This window comes from Pseudorasbora parva, chromosome 18 (genome assembly GCF_024679245.1).
Source record: "Pseudorasbora parva isolate DD20220531a chromosome 18, ASM2467924v1, whole genome shotgun sequence".
Lineage (NCBI taxonomy): Eukaryota > Metazoa > Chordata > Actinopteri > Cypriniformes > Gobionidae > Pseudorasbora > Pseudorasbora parva.
The window spans coordinates 20357573-20377106 of record NC_090189.1 but is presented as its reverse complement, the minus strand read 5'-3'; the positions used below and the strand labels follow the sequence as shown (position 1 = coordinate 20377106).

Sequence of the window (19534 nt, the reverse complement as noted above, 5' to 3'; positions counted from 1 at the left end):
GGACAGACAGACAGACAGATAGATAGATAAATAGATTTCAAATTTCATGGCATCAGCACATCTCAAAAAAGTTGGAACAAGGCCATGTTTACCACTGTGTGTCATCCCCTCTTCTTTTTATAACAGTCTGCAAATGTCTGGGGACTGAGGTAACAAGTTGCTCAAGTTTAGGAATAGAAATGTAGTCTCATTTTTGTCTAACACAGGTTTCTAGTTGATCAACAGTCTTAGGTCTTCTTTGTCGCATCTTCCTCTTTATGATGTGCCAAATGTTTTCTATGGGTGAAAGATCTGGACTGCAGGCTGGCCATTTCAGTAACCGGATCCTTCTTCTACACAGCCATGATGTTGTAACTGATGCAGTATGAGGTCTGGCATTGTCATGTTGGAAAATGCAAGGTCTTCTCTGAAAGAGATGACCTCCGAATGGGGGCATATGTTGTTCTAGAACTTGAATATAACTTTCAGCATTGATGGTGCCTTTCCAGATGTGTAAGCTGCCCATGTCACACACACTCATGCAACCCTTATACCATCAGAGATGCAGTCTTCTGAACTGAGCACTGATAACAACCTGGGATGTCCTTGTCCTCTTTAGTCCAGATGACATGGCGTCCCATTTTTCCAAAAAGAACTTCTAATTTTGATTAATCTGACCACAGAACAGTTTTAGCCAGCAACAGCGGATGGCACAGTGGATTGTGTTCACCGACAATGTTTTCTGGAAGTATTCCTGAGCCTATGTTGTGATTTCCATTACAGTAGCATTCCTGTATGTGATTCAGTGCCGTCTAAGGGCCTGAAGATCACGGGCATCCAGTATAGTTTTCCGGCCTTGATCCTTACACACAGAGATTATTCCAGATTCTCTGAATCTTTGGATGATATTATGCACTGTAGATGATGATAACTTTAAACTCTTTGCAATTTTTCTATGAAAAACTCCTTTCTGATATTGCTCCACTATCTTTCCCCACAGTATTGGGGGAATTGGCGATCCTCTGTCCATCTTGACTCTTATCAATCTCTTATTGCTACCAGTCCCAACTTTTTTGGAATGTGGAGCTCTCATGAAATTCAAAATGTGCCAATATTTGGCATGAAATTTCAAAATGTCTCACTTTCAACATTTGATGTGTTATCTATATTCTATTGTGAATAAAATATAAGTTTCTTAGATTTGTAAATGATTGCATTCCTTTTTCATTTACAATTGGCACAGTGTCCCAACTTTTTTGGAATCGGGTTTGTATATTAGAAAGGATGATATAACAATATAATAGATTTACAGACATAAAGAATTTAATATTAGGTCAGACAGATAGAAGACAGACACAAGGTCATTTGTCAAAATAAAATAGCAACAAGCAACAGAGAATCAATGTTAGAAGGAAACAAAAATATAATCTTGGAAATCTCAATACAGTTTAACAATCAGAAACTGATGTTTTCATTTTTATTTTCTAGCAGAGAAATAGAGAAATAACTAAAAATAATCAATATAAATGGATAATGCCGTTTCAAATTTAGATCAATCAAATTTGATCATTGAGCTTGTGTAGGGGACTAAATAATGTTCCATCTTGGTGTCAAAATTTACCATAATGGGAAATGCTAAATATTATGTATTTAGTTAAAAGAAGCTATATGTATAATGCATTAAAAGTATGTAAATATTAAAATGTAAATAAGTACATTTCTGATGTGGAGAGAAAAAGACCTGACGTTTGGTGGACCTGATGGAGCTAGTCGCATTGGACTGAGCCCAGTGACTAAAGAACTGTGACCACAGCCTGACACCAACACTCTGATACTGCACAGACATTAGTGCTACTGACTGAACAGACTCCCACATCATTTGATCCTAGTCAGTGAGAGAACACTGAATGAAGCCTATTGCCTGAGCATAGCCAATAATACATTGTACACAGACACGAGAGCGAGAGAGAGCTGCATCCCTTGACAGCTCTCTTTCTGATTCATATGAGCCTTTGTAGAACAATATGCACTCCTGCATTCAGCAGATTACCACATTAGACAGAGGCATTGTTGAGGATGTTTTGAATACATTTAAAGCAGAAAACCCCTCTGTGTTCCGATAAAGAGCTCAACAGGCTCTAATCTTTCTGACTTGATGCCTGATTCAATGCCTGTCTCCAATATGTTATGCTCTCTAAAATTGGTAAAGGAACAACAAAATGTTACAGAACGATATGGATGTGTCACGTTTGTTATTACATCAATGTGGAGGGAGCTTCTCTCAGTCAGTGCAAGATAAAGGTTTGAGAGTTTCGGTTACACTCAAGGTTTGCTGGGGAAAAGAAAGCTTCATGACTAACTAGACAAGAGTGCATCATTTATGAGATCAATCTGGATTTCTTGCCTTGTTAACACACTCACCGGCCACTTTAATAGGTACACCTTGCTTGTTAGGTTTTTTTAAAGTTATCGGTTTAGATTGTGGATTCCGACGATTATAAAAATGTGATAATCAAGATAAAAGTGCCACATGCCATTCCTTTCCTTTAATGAGGTATGTTTTTGCCCCTCATTAAAGGCCTAAACTTAATGTCCAAATCACTCAAATCATGTAACTTGGCTGCTGTAAAATGCAGTCTACTGCGGGTCATGCTTTATTTTAAAAAGAGTTATTAAAAGTGCATTAAACTGCGGAAAAAGGCACTTTCTGTGTGTCGCTGCAAGATGGAGTTGAACACAAGTAGCGCCTAAACGGTCAAATATACACAAAAATGTGTCAAAATGTCCATATTTACAGTGTATTTACGTGAAGACAGTCAGTTAAGTCTAAAGTAAATAAACCGTTAGGAAAGAAATCGGATGTGTCATTATATTAGATCCAGGCATTTGGTCTTAAATCCTTATGCAAATGTGCCGTCTGTGTTATTTTAAACAAAAGTCAAAATCACTCACTCCTATTAAGAATCAATTTATATTTAATTCATACAGTGAAGACTATGCAGTGTTTTAAAGTTGAACTCAGGGTTATTTGACCCTATATGAATATTTAACATCTCTCAGATTGTTTAATGCAATACTGTGCATTAAATTGTCTTGTTCCAGTCTGGATATTTTCGATAGTACATCTCAAAATTGGGATGATCGCATTTCAGATTTTGTTATAAGATCGTCCACCCCTACCTCAGTTGTAACGAATAATTATTACATTTACTGTTGACTTTATTCTCAAAGGTCAAAAAGTCTGCCATTCTCAAGGCATTTTTACCCACAGAACTGGCGCTCACTGGATATTTTCACTTTGTAGTACCATTCTCTGTAAACCCTAGAAATGGTTGTGCGTGGAAATGACAGTAAATTAGCAGTTTTTGAAATATTTCCCTATTCTGATGCTCAGTTTGAAATTTAGCAGATCATCTTGATCATATGCCTAAATACACTGAGTTGCTGCCATGTGATTGGCTGATATTTTTGTTTTGATTTCTGTGCTAAAAAAACTCATCAACATTTTTCTTCCTATTTATAGCCATATGTACAGTGAGAAAATAATTATTTGAACACCCTGCTATTTTGTAAGTTCTCCCACTTGGAAATCATGGAGGGGTCTGAAATTGTCATCGTAGGTGCTTGTCCACTGTGAGAGACATAAAAAAGAAAATCCAGAAATCACAATATATTATTTTTTAAAACTATTTATTTGTATGATACAGCTGCAAATAAGTATTTGAACACCTGTCCATTAGCTAGAATTCCGACCCTCAAAGACCTGTTAGTCTGCCTTTAAAATGCCCACCTCCACTCCATTTGTTATCCTAAATTAGATGCACCTGTTTGAGGTCGTTAGCTGCATAAAGATACCTGTCCACCCCATACAACCAGAAAGAATCCAACTACTAACATGGCCAAGACCAAACAGACACTAACAAACACTAGAGAAAAAATTGTACACCACCAGAAGACTAGAAAGCGCTATGGGAGAAATTGCCAAGCAGCTTGGTGAAGTTGGAGCAATCATTAGAAGATGGAAGAAGCTAAGCATGACTGTCAATTTCTCTCGGACTGGGGCTCCATGCAAGATCTCACCTCGTGGGGTCTCAATGATCCTAAGAAAGGTGAGAAATCAGCCCAGAACTACACGGGAGGAGTTGGGACCACCGTTTCCAAGGTTACTGTTGGTAATACACTAAGACGTCATGGTTTGAAATGATGCATGGCGGGGAAGGTTCCCCTGCTTAAACCAGCACATGTCCAGGCCCGTCTTAAGTTTGCCAATGACCATTTGGATGATCCAGAGAAAGTCATGTGGTCAGATGAGACCAAAATATAACTTTTGGTCATAATTCCACTAAACGTGTTTGGAGGAAGAAGAATGATGAGTACCATCCCAAGAACACCATCCTTACTTTATAACATGGGGGTGGTAGCATCATGCTTTGGGGGTGTTTTTCTGCACATGGGACAGGGCAACTGCACTGTATTAAGGAGAGGATGACCGGGGCCACGTATTGCAAGATTTTGGGGAACAACCTCCTTCCCTCAGTTAGAGCATTGAAGATGGGTCGAGGCTGGGTCTTCCAAGATGACAATAACCCGAAGCACACAACCAGGATAACCAAGGAGTGGTTGCAGTAAGAAGCATATCAAGGTTCTGGCATTGCCTAGCCAGTCTCCGGACCTAAACCCAATAGAGAATCTTTGGAGGGAGCTCAAACTCCGTGTTTCTCAGCGACAGGCCAGAAACCAGACTGATCTAGAGAAGATCTGTGTGGAGGAGTGGGCCAAAATCCCTCCTGCAGTGTGTGCAAACCTGGTGAAAAACTACAGGAAACGTTTGACCTTTGTAATTGCAAATAAAGGCTACTGTACCAAATATTAACATAGATTTTCTCAGGTGTTCATTATGCTTATTTGCAGCTGTATCATACAAATAAATAGTTAAAAAAATCATACATTGTGATTTCTGGATTTTTTGTTTTAGATTATGTCTCACAGTGGACAAGCACCTACGATGACAATTTCAGACCCCTCCATGATTTCTAAGTGGGAGAACTTGCAAAATAGCAGGGTGTATATACTAACTGTATGTTAGTTATTTCAGCAAAAATATTTAGCCAGCCAATTTACATTGACAACAAGTTTAAATCAGCAGATTTTGTAATAAAAATGTTCAATACATCAGTGACCATCAATTACCTTAAAGGGGTACTTCAGCGCTGGGAAGATGAATCTGTATTTAAACTGGGTCATTAATGTAGTAGAAATGTGAAATTATTTTTGAATTTTGTGCTTTCTAGACTGAGAAAAGACAGAAAATGTATTTTTGTCTCATGGGGATGAAAGACTACAATTCCCAGAATGCTTAGCTGCCCTGTGAGGCCATTCCCAATGTCACCGCTACTGGATTACAGTGACTGAGTTCAGAAAGTACAATTAAATACTGAACGTGTGTATTCAATATAACGACCGAGTTGCCGCGTGAGTCTCACAGCAGACTCAGATTAGGAGTCAGATTACATTTAACGTCATAAATGAGCTCTCGTGATGAGAGCTGAGGTAATCGCGACCACATTCGCGGCATACATTTACAACGCGTTTTAAGTTCATGCCTTTGGAAGCTTAACTTTCATAGAAATTAATTTGAGAAGTTAAAACACTTACATTGCTTAGCATCCGTTTAAATTAATGCCTGTAGCTGAGCTGTGCTGTAAGTGTGATCTCCAGTCCCCATGCACGAGTTGAAAACATGCGGAAATGGCTCCCTCTGCTGGCTGTAGTCTTTAGCCTCTGGGCAAACATTCCTCTCGTGACGCAAATATCGTCAATATGCGTCACGAGAGGAATTTTTCCAGAAATAAAATGCATAAATCTCTCGTCTCAGGGGGATATAAGAGAGGGGAACACGATCATTTGAATATACTCCAGGGTTTCTACTGATACAAAGCCATATGCTAATCGCTGAAGTAACCCTTTAAGACATCCTCAAACTGGCCTGGTAACCATCCGTACAGTTTAGTCTTAAATTTATATTGGACTCTGTCCATATACTAAAACAAATACCCCATAAACACAGATTTAAACTCAAATAATCGTTGCCCTGATTGTTCCTCTCATCATTCAGTTGAACACACTGCATGTGTGTCTAATTAGCTACATGATCTCCACAGGATTTAATTATGTAGCTCTGCAAGAGAAAAAAAAGAGATATTTTGTTTGTCTGTGGCACCACAGCATAACTAAAGTCGATGTGTGGCTCCTAGCTACTGGCACTCTGAGCCGAAGAATGAGAATAAATCAGGTGTGTCTGGAACACCAAATTAGGCCACTGGAATGACCTAATGAGAACAACATCCCCCAAAAACATTTTGTTTCATTGTTTCTCTTTTTAAAATAAGAAGCCCTCATGGGCTTGTTTTTTAGAGTAGTGTCATCCGAATATTAGTATTTGCTTATATGTGTGTATTGTGCACTGTGTGTAAATAACAGGCTGTGCTGTACACTCGTGTGTGTGTGTGTGTGTGTGTGTGTGTGTGTGTGTGTGTGTGTGTGTGTGTGTGTGTGTGTGTGTGTGTGTGTGAGAGAGTCTGAGGATATGGCATTAATATGATTGATTCGACCCCGCGCTAACAGGTTTGCCCCATTGGGTGAATAACTATGTGTGTTTCCTCCTGCTGATCTTGGCTCTGTTTGCAGTACATGTGCAGGAGAAGGTGGGGAGCTGCATAATCTCCTGGCAGTGTACACAGCTGATCACCTCTAAAAGAAGCGCTCAGGGCATTTCCTACATAAAACAAAGCATTTGCACAAACATGAATACGTCCTACTGCAAACTGTCTGAGAAGGAAATCACGCTGGCTTGATGTTACATTTAATCCTGCAGCTTTCATTTCAAGCATAATGAGGCAAAGCTATTTATCTTATAGGATCCAATAATATTAGCAGAAACAAAAGAATAAACATGAGAAATGCAAAAGCTAGAGCAGAACATATTTATGCCAATATACAGCTACAAAGCCGTATTTACCATATTAAGAGTTAAAGGTATAGTTCACCCAAAAATTAACATTTTCAAAATTATATATGCTGGAACGCAAGCACTTTTATAATGGATACATGCACCTTTATGGACTTCAAAACAGAAACAGACATTCACTGCCATTATAAAGCTTGAAAGATCCAGGACATTTTTTAATATAACTCCAATAGTATTCGTCTGAAAGAAGATGAAGAATGACACATACACATAGAAGGACTTGAGGGCGAGTAAATCATGGGCTAACTTTCATTTCAGGGTGAACTATCCCTTTAAGAATGTTCATCACAAACTAAAAAGACACTGGGCTTGCGTACTAAGAAGCTGTTCAGATACTTGCGACAGATTTCATGCGGAAATATTGTTTTATCACATCTTTCTGTGTCACAGCTGATGACTGAACCTTGCGCAGGTTCAGTACAGAGCACTAGCTGAAAAGATGTCATGGTCAAGGACAGCTGTCTCAACCGAACACACTGCTCTTAAGCACAGTTCTCAGGAAACAGCACTGGCAGACACTTTCCACGAATATGGTACAAAATAGGGCCCGAAAAAAACATTTCCCCTCAAAATGTCAGTGAAAGGAGGTTGTTAACCTTCAGAAAATCTTGATCTTCAACCACAGGAGGTCAAACTAAATATTACATGAGCTGTTTTCTATTAATTTTATATGATGTTTGCCATTTCTCAAACCTCGATACTAAAATTTATGTCAACATATGTCAACATGTCAACATATTTCTACATACAGATTCGAATTTCCAATTTATTCAGCAAGGTACATTAATCAAATGTAATTTCTATTTATCGAAAATACAAAAAAAGTGACTTTCACAGCAAAATGGTTTGCAACATTAAAAATAATGAGAAATGCTATTATTTCAGCATATTACAGTGATTTCTGAAGGATCATGTGACACTGAAAACTGGAGTAATAATGCTGAAAATTCAATTAACAATCATTTTACATTATAATATTTTTTGACAATATTAAGTTTTTATTTATTTAATTTTTAATAGAATAAATGTAGCCCCAGTAAGCAGAAGTCTTCTTTTAAAAAAACATAAAAATCACACCCAAACTTTTAAACAATTTACATAATAATAATAATAATAATAATAATAATAATAATAATAATAATAATAACTTATATAAATAAATTAAATAAATAATTTATTCATGTTCAAAAAAAGCTACATTTCATGTTTGATTTTATTATGATTAGCTAATATCTTACATGATTCTTATTTTTTATTTTTTTTAAATGTGATTTGTGCCTCTAATGCTTTTATTTTATTGTTTATTTGTTTAAGTAAAGGGACACTAATTTGTACCCTTTTCATGGAAAGTGCCAGCAATAGCATACGAGTACGATTCCAGCGAAAGCAGCAGGGTGCCCAGCATGTCACTTCCTGTGTCCAGCGGTGGCAGCGCTGCACAGCGCGGACCCGGATACAGAGGGACTCCAATGAGTCACAGGCTCTATAAATCTTTATCAGGGTCAGACAGTGCGCCTGTGACCTCATTATGGACTGTAACGAGCATTATCGACACCGTTTGGGCCTGGAATTTATCTCTCTCTGTACCGCGGGCCTAAGCTCATAAACACACACAACGCCAGGGCTTTACAAAGACTGAGGAGTGTAAGTCAGCCTTTACTGGAACTCCACTGAGCCAGTAAAGCACTATGTCAACCCCTAACTGTGCGACAACCATTCACGAACCCAGCACAATGAGACTAGCCCTGCTGTTGCCTATTCTTTTGTCTGTGACTAATGATAAAAAACCCATTTATCCGAATGGCCTTTTCTCTTTCGAAAACCGAGAGCTGGGCTAAAAATAAACATTGATTACATGAAGCATGGCGAGACTCCTGCCGCTCTGAAATGGAAGAAACGAGCAGCATCTCCACTTCCCCTTAGTTTTGAGGCATGCTTTACAACAACTGGTGTTCAAAGAAGACAAGAAAGAGTGAAAATAGCATTCATACGGAGATGCAATACCTAGGGATCGTCTTGTGTTAACACTTGCACTTTAGCCACACCAGGCTGGCGAGAGGTGACCGGCTCAAACTATTAGCGTTCTCCTCCCTTTTTGGTCCTGACGGGACGACCCCATCACCATGGAAACACTCTTTACGGCTCTAAAAGGAGCGCTTTTTGTACCTGTAATTGCGCCCCACAGCACACACAAACACAGATTCACACGTGCACACTCACATTATTCACGTTCAGCTGCTCTCTCTCTCTCTCTCTCTCTCTCTCTCTCTCTCTCTCTCTCACACATGCACATAACACTGTCTTAATATAGAAAAATCAGTCTCCTTGCCATTCGCTTTTTCCACCGCATTTTTTGCCAAATGAGCTCTTTCATGCACATCTAACAAGAATCAACATATGTGTAGCTAAGGTTGAGATTTTAATAATTAAGAGAAGCAGGCAATGATCTTTGTTTGGAAAAAAATATGCAAGAATCGATTGGTGTAATTGTTTGGAATTATTTTATATAAGAAAACCTGTCATGAAAAACAGCATTTGGGATCTCTGTCATAAAATGATATCTTCTTCCCTTGAATTTAAAGGGATTGTTCCTTGCTGTGATCCGCGGGTCAGCACTTACAAGCAGAAGAATGACTGAGTCATATAGCAATCTGTCAGGGTCATTTTTCCCACAGGTCGAGTCTTTTTGTACAAATGTGTGTCAGAGAGGCTTTGATTGACAGCTCTTTTCTAAAGGCAGAATGGAACAGAAAACTGAAATAGAAAGAAGCCTGATTATGACCTCACTGTGTTCTGACTAACCAAAAGTGTCATGGCCATTCAAATTGAACGATGTGAACCACATGCCCCCACATATTTTTTGTGAAAAATACATTCTGAAAGCAAATGTATTGTTTCAAATGTGTCTTTTGTTTTAAAATGATGCTTAATTATAGTAGTTTAAATATAGTTTAAATGTCTTTTTCTAAAATGTTGTGATAGAAATTACGTTTGTGTTTAAATTTGTGCAGTCAAATTACGGAGTCTAGCAACCAAAGTTGGTTCAAAAATGGTCCAAAACTTTTTAGAATTATAATTTTCATGTATAATAAAAGAATGCTGGTTCGTATTGCAAGGTGTCAGAAAATATATGGGGCTGCATATCCGGCTACCTGTCAAGGTGCCAACAGGGGCACAGCATCAGAGATGGACTGTGAAGCAATGGAAGAAGGTGGCCTGGTCTGATGAATTACGTTTTCTTTTACATAGATGGCTGGGTGCGTGTGTGTCGCTTACCTGGGAAACACATGGCACCAGGATGCACTATGGGAAAAAGGCAAGCTGGTGGATGCAGAATGTGCTGGGAAACCTTGGATCCTGCCATCCATGTGGATGTTACTTTGACACGTACCACTTACCTAAGCATTGTTGCAGACCATGCACACCCTTTCATAGAAATGGTATTCCCATGTGGCTTTGGCCTCTTTCAGCATGGGTAATGTTCCCTACCACAAAGCACAGCAGTGTTGACTTGACCTCCAAATTCCCCAGATCTCAATGCAATTGAGCAACTGTAGAATGTGCTAAATGCCCCACCTCACAACTAACAGAACAGCTTACAAGGATCTGCTGCTAACATCTTGTTGCCAGATACCACAGCACACCTTTAGGGGTCTAGTGGAGTCCATGCCTTAATGGGTCAGGGCTGCTTTGGCAGCAAAAGGGGGAGCAACACAATATTAGGACCGTGGTCGTACTGTTATGCCTTATCTGTGTTGATAACAAAGAATTTTCTTTCCTTTGGTCATGTTTTATCTCACCTAGTGCACAAAACATTAAAAAAAGTATGACGACTCCACAAGTAACCTTTTAATTCAGACAGAACGTTAACCAGTGCCAAGTCGACTTTTGAAATCCATTAAAACCATCGGATTAGATCTCCTGTCAGTTTCGCCTTTCATAGGATGCAGGGAGCAAGAACCTCATGTTAAACGAATCAATAAGCACTCTATAAAGTTTCTCCCTAGCCAGGCTGACAAACCTCAGTAGAGAATCATAACGGTTTTAAAATTCTCAAGCCATCATTTGACACCTACGCTTCATTAGCTGAGAGAGTGATTTATTACACTAATGTTAAACATATCCTTATAAAGCCAGTTGTGCGATCGGTCACGGCACCCTTACATACAAGCCTGTGTGTGGGCTAAAACGTAAGCGTGTCTGTGTATTCGGCCGCAGCTCATTCACTTTGCAGCCGAGCCCTGCCGTGTAATTGGAAAGCACCCATCTCCACACAGCCTGGCGCCCTGCCCACGGCCCATATAATTGAAAGTGTGCTGTGCGTCGTAAGTCCAGCATGGCTATGGAACACAGGCCTCTCACAGCAGCTGTTCGTCTGCCTGCACCGTAATGACAAAGCACCGTGGGCCTGGAGCGCGTGGAGGACGTTTCTCTTCCTTTTGATGTGCAGACTCGAACTCAGCAGACCAGAGTCATATGACGTTAGATAGATAGATAGATAGATAGATAGATAGATAGATAGATAGATAGATAGATAGATAGATAGATAGATAGATAGATAGATAGATAGATAGATAGATAGATAGATAGATAGATAGATAGATAGATAGATAGATAGATAGATAGATAGATAGATAGATAGATAGATAGATAGATAGATAGACAGCTTCTATCAATATTTGCTTAATAAAGCCTGAAAGTGAAGATAATTCAAAGCCATTATTTGATTGTGACAGATGAAAAAGATCAATTACAAATATTATAATATGAAAATCTCTTTTCCATTTTCCAGTCAAGTTTGCAATATTTTTGTAATTGTTGCATTGCATTAGTGCCATATTTTTAAGATGCTGTGTGATATTTTTATTTCACCACATTTTAAATATTTTCCCGCATTACATTTTAGCCCTGAAACACCACCAATGATTAGTGAGTTGTAATAAAAGGCCAAGGTTAGAAAACGTCTGCACAGGGACCGAGGTCAAAGTTCAGACCTCACACTCTCCCTTTACAACAGTGCCTCTATTTATTGGCTGGATGTAGTGAGAGAAGGACACTTGGGATGGCAGCGGGCCACTGAAGAAATCCCGTCAGTCATCGGAATGTTATGAGATAAAACCAAAGACCGTGGTCATTTGTCAATGTGGCACGAGTGCAATTTGTATGATCTTCAAAAGAACAAAGGAATTCATATCACTCAATAAAAGAACCTACCGCAATGGCAGCAGAATGTATTAGGAAACATCTGAGTTTTCCACTGCAGAAGTTTTAATAGAAATCATAAATAAAAGAGACAGATGATCCCTTAATATGCTTATATTTAGGATTGCTTATGCAGCATTATAACAGACGTGATTACAGTGCAGAAGAGACACCTGGGTGCTTTGTGTACAGGATGATGCAGCAAATCAAGCATCTCCCCTGATAGCTCATTTAGCCAACTCTTGAGCGTAGGCAATAAATGTCCATTCTCCTAAGGTCTATTTGAGCTAATCTAGTGTATTTTAAGTCATAATAAGCCAAGATGGTTAATTAGAAACCACACTGCTCTGAAGACGCCAGAGGAATAACCCTGGCTGGCCTTAAAATGTCTACAGGGTGTGTATACTGTATTAATGCCTTGATCAATACAGCCAAAGCTTGGATGAAAGACACCTTGGGGGATGGACTGACATCACTATTACAATGTCCTCAAACCCAAATCAATCAGCTATTTTTAAGCAATATGATATTGCTTTTAAATTACAGTTAATAATAAACATGAAGTTAATTCTGCCTATTCAGCCAATACTCTACAGAAAATGAAAGTTATTCAAGATCAGTGAGTGATATTCTCTTACATAGCAATTCTGGTAAATTACTATGACTTTACCGGTAAATACACAAATAGGCTGTTCAAACAAGCAACAGCGTTCTGGTTTTCTGACCATTCATATATCAGCAGCAAAACATGGTAAATTCTGTAATCGAAAATTACTTTTAAAGGGTTAGTTCACCCAAAAATTAAAATTATGTCATTAATGACTCACCCTTAATGTCGTTCCACACCCGTAAGACCTCCGTTCATCTTCGGAACACAGTTTAAGATATTTTATATTTAGTCAGAGAGCGTATGGAAGTGTATGCACACTATACTGTCCATGTCCAGAAAGGGAATAAAAACATCATCAAAGTAGTCCATATGTGACATCAGTTAGTTAATTAGAATCTTTTGAAGCTTCCAAAATACATTTTGGTCCAAAAATAACAAAAACTATGACTTTATTCAGCATCGTCTTCTCTTCCGGGTTTGTTTTCAATCCTTAAAGGGAGGGTGAAACACTCAGTTTCAGTCAATCTCATGTCAATCTTGAGTACCTATAGAGTAGTATTGCATCCTTCATATCTCCGAAAAGTCTTTAGTTTTATCATATTTATAAAAGAAATATAGGCTGTACCGAGTCTTTCCGGAAAAAACCGAGCGCCTGGAGGCGTATCGTGTGGGCGGAGCTAAAGAATGACAAGCGCGCAAAACGGTGACGTCCTCAAGCGTGGAGAAGCCCATCGCTATCTCAGCTAATACAGATAATGATCCACAATCAAATCTGAGGGAGAAATAAATTGAACAGGAGAAACGGCAACATCAGGACGTCCGTCTCTGTGGTATGTAAGTTACTGTATTTAATGGCCTCTCCACATTTCTGTGTGTTTACTCGCAGTGTATGAGGACATGATTCGGTTTATGGACTACTGTATGCGACTAGACCTTAGAAGTAGCAAGCATACTGTAACGTTATACAGAGAACAACAATGGAGTAACCGTTAGTGCATTTGAATGACGAAGCACGCGATCGTGTTGTTTACTGATGTTTACTCATGCGTCAGTACCCAAAAGCAGAGACATTTGAAGCAGTTTTACTCACCGGCTGCTTGCAAAGCAGGACCGAACCTTTATCGCTGGGACTGCTCCGTCAAAAACACACTTCTTTGGTATGATTTGGTAAAGTCCTGACAGCAGTGGCGTGTAAATCCATTTTGAGACGCGACTGAAACGATGTTGTGAAGCTTCCCGTCATTTCTGCGTTCAAATCGGTTCAAATGCAGCGCTGCCTTCCCGGAATGCTGTGCTGAAGCGTTGAAGTCGCTCGACGTCACCCATAGGAATAAAGAGAAGCGCGGCGCCACATAAGTGTTCACGGACGACTGGATCTGCATCTGAGAGACTGTTTACGGCGTGCATTTCCTCTCTCTCGCTTTAGTCACGCGCGCGCGCACCCTACCGGGAGAAGAGCCCGTACGGCCCATACAAGAACCTTCCGATTAACGTCAAGAAGACCCATACTTGAAAAAAACTCGCCGAAACTTGTGAGAAACCGGAAGGAGTATTTTTGACACAGAAATACTCCATCAAACGTCCAACATTAGTTTTTGAAACTTTGTCTATGTTTAGGATGGGAATCCAAGTCTTTAACAGTGTAAAAAGCTCAGTATGCATGAAACAGCATTTCACACCCCCTTTAAAAAATTCAAAAGGTTAAGAATATTCATAACCGTTTAAATCTTTGTTTGTGGATTCAAAACAAACCCGGAAGACAATGCTGAATAAAGTCGTAGTTTTTGTTATTTTTGGACCAAAATGTATTTTCGATGCTTCAAAAGATTCTAATTAACCAACTTATGTCACATATGGACTACTATGATGGTGTTTTTGTTACCTTTCTGGACATGGACAGTATAGTGTGCATACACTTTCATTGGAGGAACAGAAAAGCTCTCAGACTATAAAATATCTTAAACTGTGTTCTGAATAGGGTCATTAATGACATAATTTACATTTTTGGGTGAACTAACCCTTTAAACGCGGTTTTAATTATCAACAACTTAAAAGAAGTATAAGAATACACTCAAAAAGTGGAGTGAGACAAACATCCCCAGTGCTGTTGGATTGTTATATCAGATCTTTTGGAAAGCTGCTCAACCAATCAGATTCGAGGACTGAAACTAACAGTTGTATGATGCTTATTTTTCAGTAGCAATTCAAAAAGGGCCATGTTAAATGATGCATAGAGAACAGACAGGAACAGGAACTGCTGTTTAGCCTGATCTGTGAACATGAAAATTCTCTAACAGCATAGCTGATCAAATCCCAGCTTGCATCTCTGTTGCTACGCTCCTTTCAATTAAAAGCTCCAAATTACATGTCAACCTCTTTGTATCCCCTTTTACATTACGGTTTCATTGCATCTTCCTGTCTAATTTTAGTCAAGAAATGATGCTGCCAAAGAAGAAGAAAAAAAGAAAAAGAAAGAGAAACGGCAATGAGAAAGATTGGGGCAGTACACAAGAGAGGCTTCTAGTCTAGTCTAACTATCCAAGTAATTAACAGTAAGCAACAGAGTTCACACAAGTCCTCCTCCCGTCTGCACCTCCCCCATTAAGAGTGTCAAGGGAAAGGGTAGTTACATAACCAACTCAAGATGGGATAAAATACAGCATAAAAATAAATCAATTAAACACTTCTTCCATAAAAAACACAGTAGATCCAGTAAATTGAAGATAAAATGGTTAATAGAAGCAGAGAGAAGCGCACATGCAAACACAATCTATAAAACGGGAAAGAAAACAGCTGAGACCTTCTGCAAGTTATAAGGTTTTTAAAAATGTTTAATGTTAAAGGGTCCAAAAAGCTGTTTAAAAAAAAAAAATCATATTACCTGACAATATTACAATATGAACATTAGATGGAAAAACTTTAAATGTAAATTTAAATGTATAAAATTAGAAATGTTGTCTTTTTGTCAACTACTAAAATGACTAAAACTAAAACTGAAATTAATATATATATATATATATATATATATATATATATATATATATATATATATATATATATATATATATATATATATATATATATATATATATATATTTTTTTTTTTTTTTTTTTTTTTTTGCATGTATTCAAAATGTCTTGCTGTAACAGCTATGGCTGGACATTTGGCACGTTTCATAGTGTTATCACAACTGACTCCAAGTGCAAACACAATACGCTTACAAAAATGTTAAATAATGTGAATGAATGGTGAAGATGTCAATTTATCTATAGGCCAGACATCACTTTTAGCCACTACTGTAGAACATGATGACAATTTACCTTTTTGAGATAATTATACCTTATAAATACAGTAAGCTGAGCCATGGATAAAACTAATTCTACATCGCGAATCATACAACAAAGTAAATTGTTGTAAATAGCCGACACATTGAGCATGTCTCCCATTCAGTTTTCTACATTTTCTTCTCGCATACTTTCATTCATAAGAAGTCAATATCCCATCATTGTTTGTTGTTACTCTTTGCTAGTCAAGTTCAAAGGGAAAATATGAAAATTCCAGTGTACAAAATCCAAACGATGCCTGGAATAATAAACCTGTCTGGTCTTGTACTTTGTGCCATTCCTCACCACCAGGCACCTCTTCATCTTTTCTCCTGTGTCAGCTCTTTGTTGCATTATCCATCCTTCCATCCATAGCATTTCATTTCGCTGTCTACACCTCTCCATCATTCTGACTCGCTCATATACGCAGAGGTGGCTGACTGACTCATATCAAGATGGAGGTGTGTAGTGCCGATGCAGGCATTGCAGACGAGGATGGGGCTACAGGCCATGACCGATCAAACGTCTTGGCTGTGCCATATGCCAAATGACAGATCTAACAAACAAATAAAACTGATCTTACTTCATAATGGCTGCATACTGTATGTGTCTAATTACCTAGGAAATGTAAATCAGCAACACAAAAATAATCTGATGTATAACATCTTACTTATCATTTGCTGCTATCATAAGCAGGGCAAATCAGGATGGCTGTGAACATCCTATTATTTTCCCTAATCCCGTAAAGAAAAGTGACTCAAGTGGAAATAAGACAGCAGAGGTCATATTTTGTAGAAATACTTTGTGACTCATGGAAAATGTATTCACAATCAGGACTCTTAATTGCATTGATGAAGACAATGTAGAGACCTCATCAAAAATGATTTTACCAATCTCGTTGTACTGATTTTACCAAGCTTCCTGGTGTATAACATGCAAGAAAGGACAAAGACTAATTAAAGATCTAATGATGAAGGACTTTTATCCAACACCACCAAAATGACACTTTGTATTGTGTTGTATGATTCTATTGCTTACAAAGGCCTTTTGACACTAAAAACTGTAACTATAATGTTTTAAAGGGGGCATCTAATGCTATTTCATGCTTTCTGACTTATTAACACTGTTAAAGTGTTGGATTCTCATGCTAAACATGGCAAAAATTTCAAAAATATGTTGGATGTATCAGAGTATTTCTGTGCTAAAATACATTCCTATAGGGTTCGAACAAGTTTCGGAAAGTTTTTTTTTCCAATTATGGCCATGTATTACATCAAAACGGGTGAAATTCTTTGTATGGGCACTTCTCCCGGATTAGTGTGTCAATCAATAACATCGGTGTGCTTACTTCAGGTTACGGGAGCCGTCAGTAGCGCTGTCATTTATACCACGATATCAACAATGTCACTAAAGAAGTGTGTTTATGGTTGTGAGGGGATGCAGATTGTTTTTTCCGGAGCAGTGGACGGAGCTCTGCAAGTGTATTTGTTTGTTCCCGGTTAGGAGTCGAAACCACAGGCAGTGAGTGAAACTGCATCAAATGTCTGTGTTTTGTTGGCAATCGGCGCCTAAGTGTGTATAACGTAAACAACACGTACATATAGCAACTCGAAAGTTATTCAGGGATGCTACAGTGATGTAGGGATGCTTATATTGACTGTTTAACCGTTAACTGAATTTTGACCAATTAACACAATCAGTTAAACGGTTTAAAGTTTTTTTTTAAAGCGTTTGTTTTTGTTTGCTGCATGGTTAAAAAAAAAAGTTTGTTAACTAATGGGGCGCGTCGACAAATGCAACGAAGTTGCTTTTCATAGAGTGGTTTTGGCCAAGTTTACTAAAGTAAGCATTAACTTTATTATAATAACTTAAAAATTACTCAGAGTCGCCCTCTGTTGTTTCAAAGAACAGGCGCGTGCAGTCAGCGGATCCGGAGCCTCGAGACTCGCGCTGTGGAGACAGACGAAAGTAAACAAGGCTTTCTTCTGCGGGTTTAACTGTCAACAGGCTGTGCTCCCGACTAACCCACGTCACTTAGACATGTTATTTTTTGACAATTAAAAACCAGTCAAGGCGTGGATTGAGATAGGCCCAGTGTTGCCAAGTCTGCGGTTTTCCCGCGGAATTGGGCTACTTTAACACAGTTGCCGTGCGCTGTTTTTCATGTCCGCAGGTTTAAGTGACTACAATTATGTTATATTTAGTGCCGGAAATACAAATTTGTTTTTGGAGGGAACCTGGCCAAAAACATATATGTTACCCCCCGGAATGCACCAGAGAACCCCTAAAAACGCAATTGGGCTTGTTTTGGGCTAGTTTTGAGTTGCAATTGGGTGGGTTTTGTTGTGAAAACCTGGCAACCCTGGATAGGCCTGCTATTTTTATTTGAAGGAAAAAAAAACTATTCCGGTCGCTCAAAGCTTCAAACGGATTCATTTTATTTTTTCATTTTGTCATCTCAATTTGGTAATTATTTTAGTGAAAATATGTAATGTAGGCCTATTTATTTTATGCTGTTCTGTATGGTCTGATGTTTGCACAGTAAAATAAACCTGTGAAAAAAGTATTTTTAACCGGTCACAGACACTCGTCAATTGTATTTTTATTTAATGCCAATTCAATATTATAATCTTATCCGTTAACGGTTAATTATCGATTTATGAGCATTGGATGACGGTTAGGAAAATTAACCGAAATGAGCATCCCTACGGTGATGTAATTTGTGTGTGTGTGTGTGTGTGTGTGTGTGTGTGTGTGTGTGTGTGTGTGTGTGTGTGTGTGTGTGTGTGTGTGTGCGTTCATAACTCTTTAGCTCAACCCACTGTGTTTTCGGAAAGAATCGGTACAGGGTCTTTTATAAATCTGGAGATGTGAAGGATGCAATACTACACTATAGGTACTCAAGATTAACATGAGTTTGGCTTGTTTAACTGCGTGTTATGACCCCTTAATAATCATTATAATTGTACGAGTCCATACTAAAGCTAACGTAAGAGTGGGTACAGACATTTCAAAATTAAATGTGCAAGGCTTCCTTTGTTAGATGCTTTTAGGTATTTTAGCTGTACAAAAAACCTCTGTAATGCTTCTTGATGTCGCAAACTGATATTTATTATCATACTTTAATTAGTTATAATTATAAACACAGGTTTGTAGCACAAATAGTTTTGCTGTTTTAGTTTTAGTTATAGTTTTAGATATTTAGCTATACCCGCTAATGAATTGGAAGTCTTGCACATTCACAGGAAAAAAGATTATTGATATTGTACTTGACCATGTACTTGAAAAATGACTCACCCTCATGTCATTCCAAACCTATATGACTTACATTCTTCTGTGTAACATGGACCTATTTGGTGTTTTTAAACAGTGATTCCCTATTTTATGAGCGG

At 38.3% G+C, this 19534-nt stretch overlaps 1 protein-coding gene across 6 annotated transcripts in view; it reads right to left on the bottom strand.

The window, feature by feature from the left end:
• Positions 1-19534, bottom strand: part of gria4b (glutamate receptor, ionotropic, AMPA 4b) — a 104471-nt gene that overhangs the window by 67979 nt on the left and 16958 nt on the right. The gene's annotated exons all lie outside the window — the stretch shown is intronic.